The sequence below is a fragment of the Saimiri boliviensis genome, chromosome 4, assembly GCF_048565385.1.
Source record: "Saimiri boliviensis isolate mSaiBol1 chromosome 4, mSaiBol1.pri, whole genome shotgun sequence".
Lineage (NCBI taxonomy): Eukaryota > Metazoa > Chordata > Mammalia > Primates > Cebidae > Saimiri > Saimiri boliviensis.
In genome coordinates, this window is record NC_133452.1 from 27,022,349 (window position 1) to 27,045,114 (window position 22,766).

The 22,766-nt window shown below is 39.1% G+C and overlaps 1 protein-coding gene across 14 annotated transcripts in view; it reads left to right on the forward strand.

The window, feature by feature from the left end:
- The window catches only part of HIVEP2 (HIVEP zinc finger 2), a 191,528-nt gene that overhangs the window by 113,715 nt on the left and 55,047 nt on the right, over positions 1-22,766 (forward strand). The window lies entirely within an intron of this gene.

Here is a 22,766-nt window from a genome sequence, read left to right on the forward strand (position 1 = left end):
TCACTGGAAGACTTCATCATCTTCCTCTTTTTGCTGGGGTTTTTTTTTTCTTTTTCTTTCTTTTTTTTTTTTTTTTTTTTTTTTTTTTTTTTTTTTTTTTTTTCAGCTCCTTAAATATTTCCCAAGAGCTTAGGAAGGTTTTAGGTTTTCTTAACCTTAACCCTGCCAAAATCCCCCTACAAATTTACCTCCTCAGGAACATGTGTACGTGTCAGAGTACTCTCAGCAGCCAGAAGTGTGCCTTCCAGCCTCTTAAAATAAAAACATACAGGAAAAATAGCTATCTTTTTCTTTTGAGGAGGATGATCATTGCCATCTCACGACTTGCTGAAATAGCACAGCAAAGAAACATTTTTTTGGCAGGCTGCAACATCTAGGGAATGCGCAAACACATGCACTTCTCTCTTTCTCTGATATGTTTTGTTGATTGAGGCAGTCTAGTTTGGGGAGGCAGGGAGATTTTTAATTGAGCCTTAAAAAAAAAGGTACTAGCCATTTGTATCTAAAGTTACACTTTCAATTGGTGGTATTTCTAACAACAGAAAACCTTAGTTTCTTAAATTTGATGGTAGCAGTGAGTTGATTGGCTCCAGCATAATCCTTCCTATCCCCATCCACTGAGGAGTTTTTGAATTTCAGAAGAGATACCCTTGATTAAATCAGTTTAAGAGTATATAATGATTCTGTAATTATCGTTTGTTATTACCTTGTGTACCTAATGATTAAAGCAAACATTTCATAACTATAGGGCAGCAAATATATTTTAGATCTTGAGCCATAAAAAGATTTCCATTAACAGAATGTTTTGTGCACAAATAAATTATTCATTGGCTCTAGCGGAGCTTGATTCTGTCATTATCCTTAAGTGGAAATTTTGAGGACACCAATCATCACAGACGCCAACACTCAGTTGGCTTGAGCCCCGTTCTTCTTACATGGAACCTGAGATTTTTGGCTATTTTTAAAAGCTTCAGTTCATTTAAACTCAATGAATATTTATGGCATTTCTGCCATATGCAATGTAGTGTTTTGGTGCTGTGGAGGAATACAATGATGAGTAAGTCTGCATTTCAGCCTTCAAGTTGTTTATAAACCCTACCTAAAATAGAGATCAGACTAGTACATACCTGACTTGGATGTAAGAAAGCTTAGAGTAGTGTCCTCAGCGATGTATAAATAAAATGTTTTATGAAGAGAAAAAAATCACGTAATATTCTATGGGTTTGCCTGGGTAGAGGGCTTGGGGAGCAGGAAGTATTTCCTGAGGACAACTTTAAGGATGAGCAAGATTTTGATAGGTGGCAAGAATGATATTCATCTAGGTAAAAAGTTGGGATGGATAAAGTTGGTGTGATTATGGAAGGAAAAGTAACATGGTATGTTTGGAATAGAACAATGGTAAGTGAAGAGGAGCTATGAAAGAAGAAGAAGAAGGGAAGGAACCAAGAGACCTAGAGAGTATAGAAGGACTGGAATATAATTAATTAGCACATTAGTTTGGTAGGCATTTTTTATGCCTAATCATGTGATAGGAATCACATGATTAGGTTATAGTTTTAAAATATTAATCTGCTCACCGCAGATCGTATCATCAAGAAGAATTGGAAAACTTGGAGGAAGACAAATTAGGAATCTATTCAATAGTCTCCTTGAGAGGTAGTAAAGTTCTGAACTAGGATGATTGTAATAGGAATGTAAAGTGGGTTTGGGACAGACATGGAAGATGAATATTCTGTAGGCTTTGTCTTGGGATTGGCTATGAAGGGTGGGAAACAGGAAGCAGTTAAAGCTTCAATTTAATATTTGTTGTCAACTTTTAAATCAACCAACATTTATGGAAAGCCAGTCATGTGCAAGACGTTGTGCTCAGTGTTGAGATAAATAAGAATGGCCCAATTCTCAAGTAGCTGAAAATTTAGTTGGGGATATAAAATACGTGCTTGGGCCAGGTGCAGTGGCTCATGCCTGTAATCCCAGCACTTTGGGAGGCTGAGGTGGGAGGATCATGTGGTCAGATGTTTGAGACCAGCCTGGCCAACATGGTGAAACCCCGTCTCTACTATAAATACAAAAATTAGCTGAGTGTGGTGGTGTGTGCCTGTAATCCCAGCTACTGGGGAGGCTGAGGCAAGAGAATTGTTTGAACCCTGGAGCTGGAGGTTGTAGTCAGTCGAGATCACGCCACTGTACTCCAGCCTGTGGGACAGACCAAGACTATCTTGAAAAAACAATTCACTCAACTAAAATTCAAAGCCGGCCATGATTAGTCAGATAATGGGAGCTGAGCAAAAGCTATGAGAACACAAGGGAGAGTGGCATTAATTCTGACACTGCGAAAGTGGGGAAGTTTATTGGGGGAAAACACTTCGTCTGGGCCTTGAAGATCAGATAAAAGATTCCAAAATATTTCAAAATATTTAGAAATGTAGCTGGAAAACTAACAGAGTCAAGTCTCAAAGAAGCTAAGCCAGAAGGAGCTTGCTAATGAGAGGAGCTCTTACTTATTAAGTGCATTGGGTTTGTCAGATCTTGAGCTAAGAGCCTTGTATTTAAGGGAGTGTTCAGCGTATAATGCCACAAATTCATCACCAATGTTGTGATCTAAGAAAGAACCAATGGATTCGGCAATTTAAGAATGCTGGATGAATTTGAAGAGGTTTCAGTATAGAAATATAGCTGAGTAGAGAAAACACAGGCAGACACAGGGTGAAAACATTCTAAAGGTTATTACTTATCTTGAGTACATAATTAAGTACACCAGTGAGGAAAAGGCTGAGCTTTTTCTGTATATCTCCTTAATGGGCATTAAGTTTATGTGAGCCTCAGAAGATCTTTATGCCTGGGTGGGTCTTAGAGGTGTCATTTGAGAATGTGCTAGTCCTGAGAAGTCTTTGCACACTTTAAAATACTGCAAAAATGTTACACTCCCAGATTATTTTCTTGCAATTAAAAGATCTCCACACTCACTAACGGCTTTCCTCCTCCTCCCTGCTACCTCTTTCCTCCTTCCCACTCCTTCTCTTTGCGCACCAGCTGATAATGGTGAGCACACTTGCCACACCCTTGGCTTAGGGTCAGGGAAGTCCTCGGGCTCTCCTTGGCTCTTTTCCCATCTGGAGGGAGATTTCCATGGAGAACAATCCAAGGAAGTGCATGCACGTGCGTGTGCGCACACAGACAGACACACACACCAGCTCTTTTCCTGTCCTCAAGGATATTTATGTGCAATACATAGACAGAACACACAGTCATATGCAGGCCTTTGTCACACCCAACCTGAGGAAACATGGGGCAGGAGTGCAGGATGCTAGCAGGAGGTGATAGGATACTATTAATAATTGAAGCTTAGGAATAATAACAGAGCTTGTTCAAGAAAAATTCTGAAATTGCTTTGTTAAGATGAACAGCCTATTATTATAGAATGTAAAGGGGTAAAATTTATATCATGGTTATGTTTGGTTGGTTTTTATTTTTTCAAGCAATTAGATAGCCAACCGGGCTAGATAAAAGAACTTTTGCAGAGGCACCCATATTATTATAAAGGGGTATTTTAAATTATATCAAACCATCCTGTAATTTAACAGGAATAACAAGAGAGAAATTAACAGGAGCAGAAGAATGGAAGAAGAAGCAATTGCTCCTAAAGCCCACAAAGACACCAAAGTACATGAGTAGTGAGTGTGTTTACAATCATTAATTCGCCCTTTCATCCATTCACTTAATCTCTCAGTCAACAAACGTTTGCTGAATTCCTCTTTTATCCCAGGCTGGGGGCTGGGAAATATAGCTGAGTAGAGAAAACAGACAAAATTTTAGATGACACACCTCCTTCTTATAGGTAACTAGCCAATATTAGTCAGCTTTCCTGTTTTATAGGTAGACAGCTTGTTTGAAATTACATTTATGAGGTGAGTATTATATACTAATGTTTCTATGCCACAAAGCTATTCTCTGCCATTTTGAACTCTAAAGTGTGCTCAGCCTGCTAGATTACAACAATCTAGCTGTCAGGTTCATGGTAGTGGGAATTCTCAGAGCTTCTGAAAAAATTGCCATGCTTTCTCATCATGCTTTACCTATCACAGTATTGGCATTCCTTTTCCTTGAGAATTGAAGTGGTAAGATGTTTTATTAGGCTGCTTTTCTCCTGTTCTACGGGAAGCCCTAGAATAGATAGGGTTAGTATGTTTGTGCATCTGTACATGTACATATCGTCAGGGAATCCCCCAACATATGGGGGCATCTTCCACCTTTGGAAGCACTGGCAAGATCATTTCAACCACGGATCATGGCCAGAATTGTGAGGGACCGTTGAGATTGGAAGACCTAAACCATTTGCTTAGGAACACAGTAAACCTGAGTGTAGTGATATGCCCCTTGGCAGGTAATAATTTCTCCTTTATTATTATTTCCTCTCCTTGCCTCATGTTTGTCATTTTCTGCATTTCTTTCAACTGATGATCGTGGCTGACAGGTTCGTGTCCTGCAGGATTTATTCTGTGTTTATTTTAGCTTAGTTTTGTTGCATGAGAAAACAAAGCTATCACTTTTTCTCCATATTTGCTTTGTAGCACATATTCATGAGTATTTGAATCAAGTGTAACATGCCACCCAGTTTACCTCTGTCTTAAACAGTCAGAAATTCAAATTGACCCAAGAGACCTATGGGACCTTTGTCATGGAACTCTTAAGTTTGAGTTTTTTCATTTCTAAAGCAAATTTTAAAAGGTCTGCATATGATATGTGCATAAATCGCCATCATTTTTATGTCAAATATAAATTTTGAGTTTTTGTAGTTGATAAACATATTTTTGTAGTTGCAAAAAATTTGAATTAAACTATATGTAAATGTAGGAGTTTATTTTTAGAAAACTCCAACTCACATTTGGAAGTATTTATATGACAAAGATAAAATGTTTATGTGGACTTGTTTTTATCTCTACAGAGGAAAAAAGTTAATTTGACTTTGGTATTATTTTCTAAATAGTATGCATTTGTGCCTGCACTGTCTTCTAAAGCGTGTATATTTTATTATGCCTTATATCTGTGGCCTTGGAGGAGAAGACAGAAACTGGTCTGATGTGTGCATCTAGGTTTTTATTTATTCATTCACTCATTCATTTCTTCATTCAGAATAGGAATGGAAAGATGTTGGCCTATGACTTGTATTTTTCATTCTGATAAACATCAGATAAATTAAATATAACTGGTAAATACAGTACAGTATTAATGGGAAGGTACTAAATAACATATGAAAATATAAGGTTGCAAGTGGATGGAAAATTGCTATTTGAGCATCATTTTCATAAATTATTATTTGATTATAAAATTCTCTTTGTTTTGGCCGAAGGAATATAGCCTTTAAAAAATATCTAGAAGTATATCTGTGCTTTTAAATATGTGTTTTTTGAACCTTTACCAGCTGACAGGAACAAGAGTTGAAATATTCAGCATTTGCTGGTTGCAGTGGCTCACACCTGTAATCCCAGCCCTTTGGAAGGCCAAGGCAGGTAGATCACTGGAGGTCAGGAGTTTGAGACCAGCTTGACCAACATGGTAAAACCATATCTCTACTGAAAATGCAAAAATTAGCTGGTCATGGTGGTACACACCTGTAATCCCAGCTACTTGGGAGGCTGAGGCAGGAGAATTGCTTGAACCCAGGAGGTGGAGGCTGCAATAAGCTGAGATCATGCCACTGCACTTCCAGCCTGGATGACAGAGGAAGACTCCATCAAAAAAAAAAAAAAAAAAAAAAGAAAGAAAGAAAGAAAATAAAGAGAGAGAGAAAGAAGAAAGACAGAAAGACGGACTTTGGTATTTATAGAGCAAGGGTGTCCAATCTTTTGGCTTCCCTAGGCCACATGGGAATAATTGTCTTGGGCCACACATAAAATACACTAACACTAAGGATAGCTGATAAGCTAAAACAAAACACAAACTCATAATGTGCTAAGAAAGTTTAAAAATTTGTGTTGGGCCACTTTCAAAGTCTCCCGAGGGCCATAGGTTGGACAGACTTGGTTTAGAGTCTTGATATAAGCTTTTTTTCTTAAGCTATTTAAACATACACATAATGGAAATTTCTCCTAAACCAGGAATTATTTTATTTTAAGGAGCTTAGATACTTTTCAGATACTGAAAATAAATTTCTAAATCAGACACATGATATTTGTGCTTTTTGAAGAAACATGATTGGTCTACTTAGTGTGGAAGATCTGTTCACTTAGGATTTTACTTAGAATATAGAAGCAAACTAGTGGATGAAGATAATTAATTCATTTGTTAGAAGATATTTATAGCTTTATTTTAAATTTATTAAATTATAATCATTTATTATTTTATTTTACATATGCCATTTTTATATGCATTTGTTTGAAACATTTTGGAAGTCTGGTGAAAAAATTAAAACAATTATATTTTAAGGTTGGCACCTTAAATTAATTAATTAAATTCATTATTGGCACTTTATTCTTTAGAACAGATGCAATTAGTTAATATTTTCTGGAGAACACATTTTTAAATCTTTTAAACTCATGATAACATTTTTAGTCAAACTCTCTTAGATGTCTAAGGAAATTAAGTTTGGAAGTGTTCTGTACAATTTCTGTAATGTCTATTAAAATAAGACGTTTTGAACTTACACATTTTATAATAGCATAAAATATAAGAATAATTCTTGAAAACTCAATGATTTCTAAGTTTTATTTTTCCAATGTTATTAACACCTTAATAAGAGATTGCTAAATTGAATAATATCAATATCATGGCAACAATGTGAGTAGTTAACTGGTGGGAGGGTTCAGTAATTAACTGGAAAGGTCATTGGTTGAAACATCAGGAAACTAAGCTTCTTGCTCTGGATTTCATAGAATAGCTTGCAGAGTTTGGACAAGTATCTCAACCTTCTACTGTTTCACCAGTCAGCCTCTTGCTTTTGGGGGTGTGTGTGGTTTGTGTGTGTGTGTGTGTGTGTGTGTATATGTGTGTAACTGGACTTTAGCATCTCTAAAATTAGTATCTCTAAAATTATTTATCTGTTTAAAACATGAAAATCAAGACTTCATAGAAATCTTTAAACAAATGCTGATATGGATTACTGTGGGAGTCAGTTCCTTAATCCAGATGTCTAGGAAATATCCTTCCTCTAAATTTCTTAAGTGTGAAGGGCCCCTCTATGAAAAATGTTCATTGTGTTCATGTAAATTGTTAGGAAAGAAAAAAAAAAACTTTTTACAAGGTTTATCCTCCAAGCTTAAGAAATAGGTCATGAGCAAAAATGTGAAAAGGCACTTTCTGAATCTTCCTTCATTCTCTCTGGCCTCTGTGGCCATTCTTCCTCCTTCTTGACCTGAATTTTAATAAGTCAGGTAGGGAAATGCCTTCTACCAGCTCCAGAGGTGTGGAGGTGGTGAAGTATAAGGTGAGTTATAAGCCCAGAACCTTGGAGGCAGGAAGAAGATATAACAAAGATGAAAGAAGGGTAAACAAATCAATGGTTCTGTCTACAAATGTGTGGACTTTATTGTTTTCAAATTGCAGAACCACTCCTCTGTCACCCCTAGTATGTGTAATCACTCACTGGTATTCAGCTATGGTTTTGTAGCTGGCCGCAATGGGGCAGAGGATTTCCAAGTTGGTCAATGAAGGGCGTAACTTGCTTCCCTAGCTTCTGGGACTGGATCTGACATGGCTTACATGGCCACAAGGTATGAGCCATCAACTGTGTGAGATTCTCAAGAAGAGTAGAAGGAAGAAGCCTGATGGAACTGTTTTGGTGACAGTCTTGAAGGAGAATTGGTTATAAGCCAAGCTTGATTTAAGAACACACAACTGGCCAGGCGTGGTGGTTCACGCCTATAATCCCAGCACTTTGGGAGGCCAAGACAGGTGGATCACGAGGTCAAGAGATTGAGACCATCCTGGTCAACATGGTGAAATGCCGTCTCTACTAAAAATACAAAAATTAGCTGGGCATGGTGGCACACGCCTGTAGTACTCAGGAGGCTGAGGCAGGAGAATTGCCTGAACCCAGGAGGCGGAGGTTGCAGTGAGCCGAGATCGCTCCATTGTACTCCAGCCTGGGTAACAAGAGCAAAACTCCGTCTCAAAAAAAAAAAAAAAAAAAAAAAAGAACATGCAACTGGGGAGAGGATCATTGCCATCAGTAATTATGGGGCCTCGGGTGTAAGAGTTCAACTGGAGGCCCATAAAGACTCTTCATTTGATCAGTGATAAAATCTTTGTTTGCACAGAACATGAAGTTGCAGAGATTTCATCTGACCTGTTCACACTGTGGATTTGATGAGAATGATTTTCTGGCTCATCTTTGTTGAACAGTAATTAAATATTTATTAAATGAAGGAGTTCTAATGTCCTGTTAGTGAACTTTATATGGGTCATGCTTGACAAGCCTGCTTACTTTAATTATTTGCAGCTTTAAAATTTAAATGGACTGTTTTTAGATTTTCTACTGCTTCTTAAAAATCTCTGCTTTTTAATTTTCTGAACTCCAAAAAAAGTAGCTACATATACTAAAGTATTGACTTGTACTCATTCTCAATGGCCTAAAGGATTCAAGCATGGAAATATCTGTATATTTTCATCATATATGTAAGTGAGAATAAGTACAAAAATTTTTTAAATTAAGCCATTTCCAAAAAAAGGATTTTTCCTACAGAATATCCAAAATCGTATGTTAAAATTTAATGGCAAATAAATCTATATTACAATGAATGAATACAACATTTTAAATTCAAAATTATTTCAATGCAGCAGAAGCCTTTTTAATATTTTTTAAAAATTGAATTAATGTCCTAAGCTGTTTTTACAGAAGCAAAACTATTCACAAGTTTGTTTTTAGTGTTCATTTTAGTTGCTAATGTGAAGAATTGGCATCATGCTTGATGCAGGTTACATCTTTACAAATTTAATAATAAGAATTGTTTAATTGTGAAACGTTCTTCAAGTGCCATGTGTGATTGTTCCAGTTGCTGCTCTAATTTATTAACGTTTCTAGAACCACTGATCAGAGCACAAAGAGAAACCATGAAACAGATGCTTGGCACGGCTACACTTGTTATGCAAGAATCTATTGCGTCCATGCCATCTGAGAGAAATGACTCTTAAGTCTTTTCTTTTACCTAAGCGTTTTTGCTGCTTAAATCTCCGCTTTTGAAGTGATGTCTAACTCCACACTTTAAGGTGTCACAGTCCACGAACCTTCAGGGCATTCCAACTCAGTTACTCTTTAGTGCAAAGAGACTGGGCAAGAGAAGCATTTCCCTGGGGGCTCAAACCGTTGTAGCAGGGTTTAGGGTTACAGGCCATCTGGATGCCTATGATAAAGGTGCTGTGTATTTTTTAGAGAATTTATTTGTGCATGTTTGTGATATGCAGGCTTTCTAAAGCGTGGGACCAATGGGAAGAACTCATCTTGCCTGGAGGTATGGACTCTGCTTTCTGTGGGAGCATCTGGGCATTAGCATTCTTACTGCGGGCACCATCTGCAAAAGCGGTAGAGGGGATCCTTCCTGAGGACGCTAGGGGGAGCTGGTGTAGGAAGGAAGCCGTGGCAGATGGTGTTGTGACTGGCTGCCAGACTGCCTATGGGCTCTTGTAAGTCTCCCTTGCTGGAATCCTAGATATACTTAGTTGGGACTTTTTAAGGGGACTTGAGGTCCTGTGTGAGCAGGTGGGGCTGGAACAGGAGCTGTGGTTAATTGGTGTTAATACCACTTCATATGTATTTGCCTGTAGGCTGATAGGGCTTGGTAGTGTTTGGGTAACTCATTTCCAAGTCAGTAAGTGTTCCTCCTTCACTTGGAGAGAGATGAGGAAAGAGACTTCTATCCTGTAAATCTGTTTTCCTCCACACAGTTGGAAAGAATAGGAATTGCCTTTTTTCTCTTTGTGAATATTCTCTGTGGAATATTCTCAGGGACACAATGTAATCATTGATTTGAGATATTGGAATTAGAAAGGACTTTATTATTTATCTAGGCTGGGGCTCTTAACCACAAATGGACAGAATTCAGAAAATTTGGTTGAGAAAAAACTATGTTTTGTTAATCTCTAACTGAACTTCAACACTCCCTTCATTATTCATGTAAGCAACAAATGACAGCAGTTTCAGCAGTGCCAGTGACTTTGTCACCAATAGAAGTCACAGACAGTTTCATATCACATTACTGCTGTGGCTCATATCTCAAAGTATCTTTATGATTACGACTACTCCGAATTATGGTGGGTATTAGACCTACGCTATATCTTGTTTGTAATTATTAATAAAGAATCACGTATATTACTGTCAATAAGTTTGCTTTAAAAGTTATTTTGAGATACCTATATTCATGATAATGGGTTTCTTTTGTAATCCAGTGTAGTTTAAAACATTCTGCTAAGACTGAATCCACAGGCTTCCTCAGACTGCCAAGGAGGTCATGGCAGCCAAAAGACTCAAGAGGTCTGATGTAGATGAAATCCTGTGTTTTACTGCAGATTAAGGCTTTAGAGCATGAGAGTTACTTAAGGTCATATGGTGGAGCAGGAATTAAAGGTAGCGTCTTTCCTGCACTGTGTGGCCTCCTGGCACCTTAACTCCAGTCTTAGTGCCAAGGGAATGAGCACCTTTGGCTTCTTCAATGAGTACTTCGATGATGATGAAGGCCAAGTCAACTTCCGTCTTTGTTTGCACTTTGCTGGTCTGTGGTGGCCTTCTCCCCAGCTCTGCTTTCCAGGCGTGGAGGTGACAGTAAGGTGTGGAACTCTCCAGCCATGCCTGCCCCTACATCCCATGACAGCACAAGACATGTCCCGTGACAGCTAGGGGAGGGGGAATCAACAGAAACGATAGACTATTTAGCTTTGATTGCTTGACCCAGTTTTGGTGGTAGTGTTTCAAATAATAAGGATATCCCCATATTATCAGGGGAAATATTTCATCCAACCCAGTGGGCTTTCTAAAATTAATTTAGGAAGTCATGTCGCATTATTTCCTCCTCACTGCTAGACTAATAGAAGTATAAATAGAAAAATAGAGTTAATAGCTAGCCTTTATAGTTCACTTTTAAGTGCTGTGTAATTCTCTTAACAATATTATTTGTATCCTGATTTTATGGATGATAAGACTGAGGCACGGAGAGATTAACTAACTTGCCTGATGATATTTGTATGACTGGTAAGTGGCAGAGATGGGATTGAAAGCAGGTATTCTGGGTCCATGGTCCACGATCTGGGCCACTATGCCGTCCAGTTATTACTTTAATGCCTTAAGCCATAGTTGTCCAATCTGTTTTTTTTTTTTTTTTTTGGTTTGGAATGAGTATATCTGTGATAAAGAGAGACTTTGGATTTTTTTTTTTTTTTAATGTAGTTCTACAAGGAACTCTTCCCAGTCTGCTGGAGCTGTCTCTGAAAGATACTGTGTCATTTGGTTCAAAGTCTGTTCGGCTTTAATCCCTTGCTTGTATATATTCAGGCAATATGGGGAAGGAAAAATATGTTCATACCCAAAAGTTTGGTAATGCTGCAAAATGCTAGATTTGGATTGACTCTGGCTCCATTTCAACGACATGACAGTGCCTTGATCTTTGCTTTTGAAGCCTTCTTGTCAGCAACATTGGCAAGTACACCTTTGAAAATTTATATCTGAATTCTTGTGTTTTGAAAAAAAAAAATGTTTGTTAGTGTTTCTCTTCTTGAACACTAGTTGACGCTTTGCCAACTAGTTAAAAGTCTGCAAATCTGAGTGCTGGCTGAGAAGCTAAGCTTGCTGTAACCAGTTATCCCCAGATGGCCAGATTTTGTTATGTACCACTTTTATAGATGCTCAGTGGTTGCGTACATGGGGTTATGAGGTGTACCGTTCCACTTGTTTTTGCCAGGCATGCACAGTACATTATTTGATAGGCTGGGACAGATGGTATAACTCAAATGAAAATGATGAGGGAGAAAAGAAAGTGGGAAAAAAATAGAAAAAGGGCATTTGATTTTCTAATTCACATTTCGGAAGTGAATTTTAGCGTCTGTGATTGACTAATAAATGCAGTGTTGCTGTAAGACTTGAATTCATGAACGTCTGTTTAAACAGCTATAACTGAGTAATCAGCAGGAAGCAACCTTTTCCTTCGTGGATGCTGTCCCAAACTTCATGGGGTCTCCTTCAGATCTGAAAATGTTTGGGCCATTGAAAGAAGTCAAAAATAGATCTGGATTTTTCAGAGTATGATATACCACCATCAGTACCAACCAAAACAGAAAAATCCCAATTATATTTTTAAACTGTAAGAAAGGGAGGGGAGAAAGAGAGAAGAGAGCGAGCCTGGTAAAGTAGTGGTGATAAGGACGATTAATCAGTCTTCTTACAGCTGCTTCCTGACATTTCTGCAAATTGTTGTGGAAAAATTAATGAAGGTTAGATCAGTAATGGTTTCAAGCTTGGCCGGTGGAAAGTATGACAGTGTTTCCATCAGCAATTAAATTGGGCTGCTTTCTTTCTTCTATAGGGGAAGTGGTATGATGTATGTTCTCCGCAGGAAATGGAAAAAGCAGCTGAACTGTGTGTGAGCCCAGGTATGGAGGAGCACTTGGGAGTGCTCCAGCCGCCTCTCCTCGATTAGCACCACAGATTTGCATTTGTGTGCTGAAAGAATTTTGCTATAGGACAGCAGGAATCCTTCCTTTAAAAGAGAATAAGAAGCTTGGGATTTTATTGCACGGACACAGATACACTGTGAGTCTAAGCTTTGGGAGCCAGAAAGTGGAACTTCTGACAAACAGAAAGTGAAACTCACCTATCTAATTTTATGTTTCAAGCTGAAGGTAGTTCAGTACAGGCCCTGTTCACATCCTGTGTAACCCTATGGGATTTTCCCCAGTATTAGTTAAAAATTTTCCCATAGGGTTACACAGGATGTGAATTAAAGTAAACACTTAACAAGCATGATGAAAAGGAAATTAGCTTTCTAAACGGTCCTTTCACTGTTAACATCCTGAGTAGTTATTAGAAACATGGGAAAGGGTCACTTCAGTGGCTCCGTATCAAGTTGTTACGTTATAGTAGAATATATGAAGCTTCTTTGTGGTTATCTATGAAATGCATTTCCTTCTGTATGAAACTTAAATGTACGTAAGTATTTTTCCTTTTGGAAAGCATCAAAAAGCCTAGCAAAAGTCTATAGATTAGTGCTTCTTAGCCTTTTCTGGGGTAGAGGTTTATAAACCCCTTTAAGACTTGTAAAAGCTCCTGATTCTTTTCCCCAGGAAAATGGATATAGACACAACATTTTGCATCCATTTTGAAGTTTCACATATCTCTTAAATAGACCTTGAACCCCAAGCATTTTCCTTTTTTTCTTCTTTATTTTCTTTCTTTCTTTCTTTCTTTTTTTTTTTTTTTTTTTTTTTTTTTTTTTTTTTTTTTTTAATTTGAGACAAGGTCTCACTCTATTGCTCAGCCTGGAGAGCAGTGGAGTGATCATAGGTCATTGCATCCTGGGCTCAAGCAATCCTCCTGCCTCAGCCTCGCTAGTACTTGAGATTACAGGTGCATACCACCACACTCAGCTAATTCTTTATTCCCTTTCTTCCTTTGATTCCTTCCTCCCTCCCTCCCTTCCTTCCTCGCTTCCTTCCTTCCTTCCTTCCTTCTTTCCTTCCTTCTCTCCCTCCTTCCCTCCCTTCCTTCCTTCCTCCTTCCTTGTTTCCTTCCTTCCTTCCTTTCTTCCTTCCTCCTTCCTTCTTTCCTTCCTCCCTCCCTTCCTTCCTTCCTTCTCTCCCTCCCTCCCCTCATTCCATTCCTCCCTCCCTCCTTTCCTTCCTTCCTTCCCTCCCTCCCTCCCTCCCTCGTTCCCTCCCTCCCTCCCTCCTTTCCTTCCTTCCTTCCCTCCCTCCCTCCCTCGTTCCGTTCCTCCCTCCCTCCTTTCCTTCCTTCCTTACTTCCTTCCCTCCCTCTCTTTTTTTCTTTCTTCCCTCCCTCTTTCCTTCTTTGCTTCCTTTTTTCCTTCCTTCCTCCCTTCCTTGTTCTTGCTATATTTCCCAGGCTGGTCTCGAACTCCTGGCTTTAAGCAATCCTCCTGCCTCAGCCTCCCAAAGTGTTGAGGTTACAGACTTAAGCCACCTTGCCTAATTCTCAGGCATTTTTCAATGGACTAGGTTTTAAAAGCTTTTTTTCTTTTCTTTCTTTTTTTATTTTCAAGGCAGCATTTCACTCTGTCCCCCAGGCTGGAATGCAGTAACACGATCTTGGCTCACTGCAACCTCTGCCTCCTGGGTTCAAGAGATTCCCTGGCCTCAGCCACCTGAGTATCTGGGATTACAGGTGTATGCCCCCATCCCTGGCTAATTTTTTGTAGAGATGAGGCTTCACAATGTTGCCCAGTTTGGTCTTAAACTCCTGGCCTCATGTGATCCATCTGCTTTGGCCTCCCAAAGTTCTAGGATTACGGGTGTGAGCCACTACTCCCAGCTTTAAAAGCATTTTATGGACAGATGCAAACTTACAGCTACAACCATAAACTGTTAATCATTACAAGGAAATATTTCATAAGAGGTAATTTTTGGAAAACTTTAAGTGCAACAAAGATTATTTTATTTTTTTACCTTAAGAAGGCTTTTGACTTTAGAAGGGAGCTTGTACATTGGACAGAGCATACAAAGCTGTCTGAAGCTGGCTGTATGATACTCTAGCTGGTGACTTCAGTTGTCCTGCCTCAGAGTCACCATCTCTCAAATGGTAGCAACAATGAGATAATTTGTTACCCATGTCTGACAAATAATACATGCTACAAATATATCCCTTCCCTTCTTTTCCTCCTCCTTTGAGATCTAGTTCATTTTTATTATTTCATTTTATTTTTATTTTTTTGAGACAGAGTCTCACTCTGTTGACCAGGCTAGAGTGCAGTGGCGTGATCTTGGCTCACTGCAATCTCCGCCTCCCAGATTCAAGTGATTCTCCTGCCTCAGCCTCCCAAATAGCTGGGAATACAGGCACGTGCCACCACGCCCAGCTCATTTTTGTATTTTTAGTATAGATGGGGTTTTGTCATGTTGGCCAGGTTCTTGAACCCCTGACCTCAGGTGATCCCCACCCATGGCCTCGGCCTCCAAAAGTGATGGCATTACAGGCATGAGCTACCGCATCCAGCTGAGATTTAGTTTAAATGTTACTTTCTTGCAATCTTTTTATAATTCTTCAAGGCATCTTCTTATCTTCACTTCTTACTTGGTGTTCCTCTGTTGCCTTGTCCGTTTCTTTGCTCTTAAAATTGTGCTATTATTCATTCTTTACATCTCAGAGTGTGAATTTTGAGGATCTTGTGCTTACTAGTAGTGTTTTATTTATCTCCATGCAAGCTGTGTCCAGCATAGTACATGAGACACATGGGCATTTCCTGCTTATTAAATTAGTAATAATAGTCCAATGCTTATTTGAAATGACATAACTTAGATTTTGCCTCCTGATTGTCACTTGATGGTGTATGTGTGACTGCTAGTCATCTCCAGATGAGATCAAATGATCTGCATACAACCAAAGTGAAATTTAGTGAGAGAACAGAGACTAGAACTGAAAGTGTATTTGTTCTAGCTTTGGCTACAACCATAGAGTATTCTAAGCCAGAGCCACAGTATTTTGGGCAGAGCTTTCAGTCAGGTTAATTACCAAGTAATTTTTTTTTTTAAGAAGATGCTATTGCATTTCTAAAATATATAGACCTAATCTCTGAGACTCAGAGAAGAAAATTTGGGTCCAAACCTTAGTTTGTATTTTAGTGTTTAGAATCTGGGATCAAAGGATAGCTTGAAGAATGGACCGATTTGCCTTATTTGTATTGTTTCTGAAGTCCTCTCATGCTCTTGCTAATACTGTTCAACTCGATTTGAACAAAAATGTGGCCTGTCCCCAAGGAGTTGTCATTCTTCAACATCCATTCCTTCTCACCTTGAGAGAGAGAGAGAGAGAGAGAGAGAGTGTTTGTGTGTGTATGTATATGTACACGCACGTGCACCCACACACCCTCTGACACTATTACAGACGCTTTTATAAGGAACTTAAATAAAAAATCATATAGAACCATATCGTCTTAGTACTTGAACAACTCATTGGCAGTAAACTCTGCTCCTTCTGTACAGGATTAATGGCTTCCAAGCAGTAAATTATGATTTAGAGCCTTGTGCATCAAGACTGACTTTGAGCCGGGGGGAGCTTGGAAGAAGACAATGTAGTTTGTTTTAGGAGGTCTTGGAGCACATTTGTGTGGGGAAAACAGCCGTGAGTTAGAATGAAGAATGAGAAATGCCAGAGGCAGGGGATGGTATCCGGTGCTCTACGTGTCCTACTGTGCAGAGCGCTAGAAAATCCAAAGCTCCTTCGGAAGTAGAACTGTGGATCCTTAGCGGTGCTAATACTGTGAGTTGAGTGACAGGGAGGTGGTAATAGTTGAAACAGGGTAGGATAACAGAGGCTTGTGACAATGAGAAGTAGATAAAGCGATGAATTAAGGCAATATAAGGAAGGAAAAAATACAGGCTAACAATGGGCTGAACTGGGGCAAAGAACACTCGGGCTGAAGACTTTGCTAAATAAATCATTGGCTGTGAGCTCTTGGCTCTCATGAGATGCACAACCAGTCCTTTGCTCAGGCACTTCCACCTCCTGGAAAGTCTGGTCTCTGCCTGTCAGAATATTCAAGCCCTTATTTAACTTCTACCAGCTGCATAAATATTTGTTTCATGACACTAGCCCATAGCAATCTCTTTTTTACCACATTCATATACTACTATTATAAATGTAGTAGCACTTAATTGATGTTTAGAGCTATAATTTAAATTTTCATCTGCATGCCTCGTCTCTCTAATAAGCTTCCACATTTGCATAGAATTGGGAGTGTAAAAAACTCCTCTCTATTGTCTAATACAAAGTCATGTGTATAGCAAGAACTTGGTATGTTATCAAGAGTTTTAAAGGATATTGGGATATTATATCCCCAAAACTTTATCAGATGGGACAAAAGAAAGGAATTATAAGACATAGTTATTATTCTTAAAGTACAGATATTCAAGTTGGATATTTTGTGGAGAAGACTAGCAATATGATGAAAATTTGTGGTTCAAGAAAAACTCTTGTGGAGTCATCTAATTATCTAGAATTAAACGAGACCATGCATGTGAAACTACTAGCACAATGCCTGAGAGATCACATGTAGTCCATAGTCACTTATTAGGATCACAATTATTGTTATTAATATTAATGTAATATGTTGACTAGGCTTCCCGAGCCCCCATGCCCCACTTGAAATTCTTAAAGATTAATCTGTGTTAGAAATGTCAAGTTCTTTACCCTTTGTTTTCATGGAATCTGTTTTTGACGTCTCAGTCTCCCTGTAATTATTCATATAAAAGGCATCAATGATCTATCAATTAGCAATTTCAGTACATTTAAAAAATTCTTATTTAATATGACTTTTCTATTGCATTTGAACCTTCTCCTTCTTGAAATATTCTTCTCCCTTGGGTTTCTTGACTCCACACACCCCTGTTTTCTTTGTCCCTTGCTCAGTTACTCCTTCTCAGTCTCCATCACTGGTTCTGTCCCCCAATCTGTCTATTAAATGTTGCAGTGCCCAGTTCTGTCAGAGGGCTTTGCTGTGGTTTGAACATGTCCCCCAAAAGGGCATGTATTGGAAAGTGAATCCCCAGTGCAACAGCATTGAGACCTAAGGAGAGGTGATTAGGCCGTGCCTTCATGAATGGAGTAATGCAGTTATTGAGAAAGTGGGTTTGTTATCTTGGGAGAGAGCTCCTTATAAAAGGAGTTAGCCCCCTTTTGTCCCTCTCTTGTGCACGCTCTTGCTCTGTCTTTGCCCTTCCACCATGGGCTGTTATAGCAAGAAGGCCCTCTCCACGTGCCATGGCCTGGTCTTAGACTTCCTAGCTTCCAGAACCGTAAGCCCCAAATTTCTGCTTGTTATAATTACCAGTCTGTGGTATTCTGTTATAGTAGAACAAAATGAACTAAGCAAGACTTCCTCATTTCCCTTCCTACTCTGTGAGTTTGCAAAGACTGAGTGTTTTAATCCACTTTGATTTATTTGACTACTATTCTGTAGTAGACGCTCTAGCTTCCTACTTCTACACATTATATATTAGATTTCTCTGCATAAATAGCCCAGAGAAACTTCAAATTAGACATGTTAAAATCATACTTTTCCCTCAAGACTTGTTTGTCCTACCTTCTTTCCATGCAAAGCCCCGCTACCGCTATAGACATCCGAGCCAGACCCTTGGAATCACCCTTCACTCCTTTCTCACCTTCTCATCACACTGACACATGTAACCAATTCCCAACTTCTGTCAATTCCTCTTCTTAAGTATCTCTGTAATCAGCCTCCCCTGACCCACCACCTCTGCCCCATTCAGTTCTTCATCGTATCTCCCTGAACTGTTACAGTCAACTGTTGACTGGTGTCCTTGCCCGAGGTCTCCACTCACTTCTCCGCTGTTGCCCACATTGCTTCCGAGGTTGTTCCTCTAAAAGAGAAATCTAAGCACGTCATTCTCAAACTTAGAAATTTTTGATGGCTTCCTAGTGCTTTAGGGTATGCATTACTAATACGAACATTTATTTATTCCCAGAATATACCTGGTTTCTTCATGCTTTTGTGCATTTACAGTTGCTATTTCCTCTGTCTCTAATGTCACATTTCAATTTCCTTATCAGGTGAACTTCTGCACATACTTTAAGACATAAAGGTCATCTCCATCATGAAGTTTTTCTTACTGTGTTCCCTTACCCCTCTCACCAGTATCCTTAATCGTCTCCTTGCTTCTGCTTGCTAGTGCTTTGTCCATATTTGACCATAGATATGGTGTAAAATATTTTTCACCTGCCTAGCTCTAGACCATAGATTCTGAGGGTTATGTCTTATTCATCATTATATTGGCAGTGACCAGCATGGACCTGCTAGAAATACAAGAAAATTTTAGAGGAAAGATTGTAAAGAGAAGCTGAATATATTAAAAAACATCTGAGGCCAGGCATGATGGCTCATGCCTATGATCCCAACACTTTGAGAGGCTGAGGCAGGAGGATTCTCTGAGTATAGGAACCAGAATGAGCCTGGGCAACAGTGAGACCTTGTCTCTACAAAAAAATTGAAAAATTTTGGGGCATGTGCCTATAGCCCTAGCTACCTGGGAGATCAAAGTGGGAAGATTGCTTAAGCCTTTGAAGATTGAGGCTGCAGTGAGCCACGATTGTGCCATTGCACTTCAACCTGGATGGCAGAGCGAGACCACACCTCAAAACAAAACAAAGCAAAACAAAAAAACCCAACAAAAAACAACAACCCTGAACTGATGATGGAGCATCTAGACATAAATGTCTGCTGGTTTATACATGATTGAATTTAAATGATTTAATAATATGCTATCTCTTACTACAGTGAAGGGGCAAATTTAAGGAAAATCAATCAAATATGTATGTCATCTATGTAGATATGTTAACAGAATGTTGAGTGTGAATGATTTTCCAGAATTCAGAAGATTCAATCACAGGTAACAGGGAGATATAGGTGAAATGAAAGATAGTCAGAAGCTAGATCAGAATAACAAAGAATATTCATCCTTTAAGTGAAGTTAGCCCTCATAACAATTTTGATTTCATGACTATAATTCTGACTAGACTATGGTGATGGAAAAATAATAACCTGCCCACAGGTTTTCATTATTGATATATGTTTGGCTTGTATACATAGCAGTGACAGATCTTATACACAGTGTATATATCCATCAATAGAAAGATTATAAAGTGAGATAACTCTATATTACATATTATAAAGTCATATAATTTTATCAGCAGAAAAATAAGCACTTTCTTTTTACAATGTTAAATTGATCCTGACCTATATAATGAATTTTGTCAGATCCTGAGAATAAGTGGTAGCATTTAACTTTCAGACACACTTTTGGAATTGTGGACTTCAAGTAGGGCCAGGTCTGTTTTGTCTGTTTCACTTTGAATCATTTTTATTGCTATGTCTTCAGGTTTCTTCAGTAATGTATAATCTGCCCCTTATGTCTAATCTGCCATCCAGTGTATTATATTTCTCAAATTTTGAACTTTTCCTCTCTAGGGATTTAATTTTGGTCTTTTTAATGTTTACCATATTGTTTCTACTTGACACAGCCATTCTTTAGTTTCTGGAACATATGGAATGCAGTTTTAAAAAAACTGTTGTAAGGAGGCTGAGGCAGGAGAATTGCCTGAACCCAGGAGGCGGAGGTTGCGGTGAGCCAAGATGGCGCCATTGCACTCCAGCCTGGGTAACAAGAGCGAAACTCCGTCTCAAAAAAAAAAAAAAAAAAAAACCTGTCATATTGTTCTTTTCTACTATTTCTATCATTTGAGTTAGTTCTGATCAGTTAATTTTTCCCCTGTTTATAGTTCACACTTTTCCACTTTCTACTTGATAATTTTGGATTAGATGCCAGAATTTTACTTTGTTGGCTACTAGAAAGTTTTGCATTCCTAAAATTTTTATGAAGCTTTGTTATGGGAAATGGTATAAGATACTTGGAAACAGTGTGATCTTTTTACATGTTGCTAAATAAGCTTTTTTAGGTAGGACCAGGGCAGTATTTAGTCAAGAGTGGATTTTTCTCCGCTATCAAGGGAAGATCTTGTTAGTACTCTCACCGATTCCCCATAAATTAGGCGATTTTCCCCTCTGGCTGCTGGGAACAGGGCTGGCAGCCTTTGCAAATACCAGGCACTGTTCCCTCTAATACATTCAGGTGGTTTTTCCCTGGCTGGGGTAGTTTCCTCTCATGCAGATCAATCCGTACTTAACTGAATATTCACAGCTCTGGATTCCTCTCGGTATAGTGCTCTCCTTCCTGGTATTTTACCCGGTAATCTTTAACCATCTTTGGCTCCCTGGACTTCTGTCTCCAAGTCCCCCACTCGGGGACCGCTGATCTCTGCCTAGGTCCCCATTCCCTAGGCCTTGGCCTGAAGACTCTCTCCAGGCCAACTTCTGGGACAGTTGTAGAGTTCACCTCATTTGCTTCCCTTCTTTCAGGCGTCTCTGTCCCTTCCTGCCAGATGGCACCAGCATCTTGAGAGCTATTGTTTCATTCGTATCCCTGCTTTCAGGTAGGAGGGTAACTCTGGCTTCAGCTACTCCATGTTGATCTGAAGTTGAGTCAGAACCTCTTTTGGATTTATTTACTCATTAACATGATATCGGTTAGTCTGAAGAATTAAAGGTGCTATTAGAATAATTGCTAAATAAAGGATTTAACTTAGTGTAGACACCTAACGTGAGGGGGTCAGGTCTGTGAAATCTGTGTAGTGAGCATGTGTTAGGAAGTATTTTCATACCATGATGTAAGTACTGTTGCCTTTCTTACTTCAACTGAAAGTTGTATAATTTTTGAGACTTTAAAAGAATGGCTCTTTTTTTCTCCTTGATTCTAATCTGACATTCTTCAAAGCAGCTACATTGTGTGTCGGGGGAGGGGAAAGACGCCTGACATGCATAAAATTTTAGCCATTGCACAAAATGATAGGGTTTAGAAGATGTAAATAGGGTGGTTTGGAAAAATCCACCTACTTACTCCCATTGGTAAGCAGCCAGGTTTCTTAAACTGATCTTAAGTGACCATGCTGCTTTCACTAACCCCCCTGCATCTGCAGTGGCAGAGGGTTTGCATGTGTTGCATTTTTAATGATTTGTCTTACAGTGCTCTGAGGTCATTCCATGGTGGAATGCCATCAGCTTGTTTGCACTTTCTCTCTCTCTCTGTCTCTCTCTGTCTCTCTCTCTGTCTCTCTCTCTCTCTCTTTCTCTCTCTCTCACCCTCTCTCTCTCTCTCTCTCTCTCTCTCTCTCTCACACACACACACACACACACACACACACACACACATGTGCCCGTGCCTCATAGATGTTTTCTAAGGAATTTCCTTAGGCACCATTCTTTGAATGTAATGACATTTGTTTACACAGGAAGCTAGACACTCATTTGTGTTCTTTGGAGACTGTGTCCAAAACACATTTTCTGCATTGGTTTTTCTCAATATGGCATACACATGTACCGCTTCCATAGTTAACATTTGGGAGACACAGAGACCGATGAAGAATTTCTGATATATAGTAATCGTATCGACCTGCTTTAAATATTTAATGTTAAGGAAACATCCCTTTCCTGTTCACTGTTTATTTTTTCCAGTTCTTCTTGGAAAATCATGAAGCAGAAATCAGTTTGAAGACAGATTCTATAGCCTTACCTCCTGTGCCATATATTGCATTTTCTTTTTCTTTCTTTTTTTTCTTTTTAAAACGGAGTCTTATTCTGTTGCCCAAGCTGGAGTGCAGTGGCATGATCTCGGCTCACCGCAACCTTCACCTCCTGGGTTCAAGCAATTCTCTGGCTTCAGCCTCCTGAGTAGCTGGATTACAAGCGCACACCACCACACCCAGCTAATTTTTGCATTTTTAGTAGAGATGGGGTTTCACCATCTTGGCCAGGCTGGCCTCAAACTCCTGCCCTCAAGTGATTTGCCCCCTTGGCCTTCCAGAGTGTTGGGATTACTGGCATGAGCCATTGCACCTAGCCTAATATTTTGCATGGTTTTCTATAAACTCAAGACATCTCCTGTATATTCTGTTACGTTTCCTTTGCCTGTTGGATTGAGATTCGTACTGAAAGCATGACAAATAATTTATAGCCCCAGAGATGTAGACTGTGTCTATATGGGGT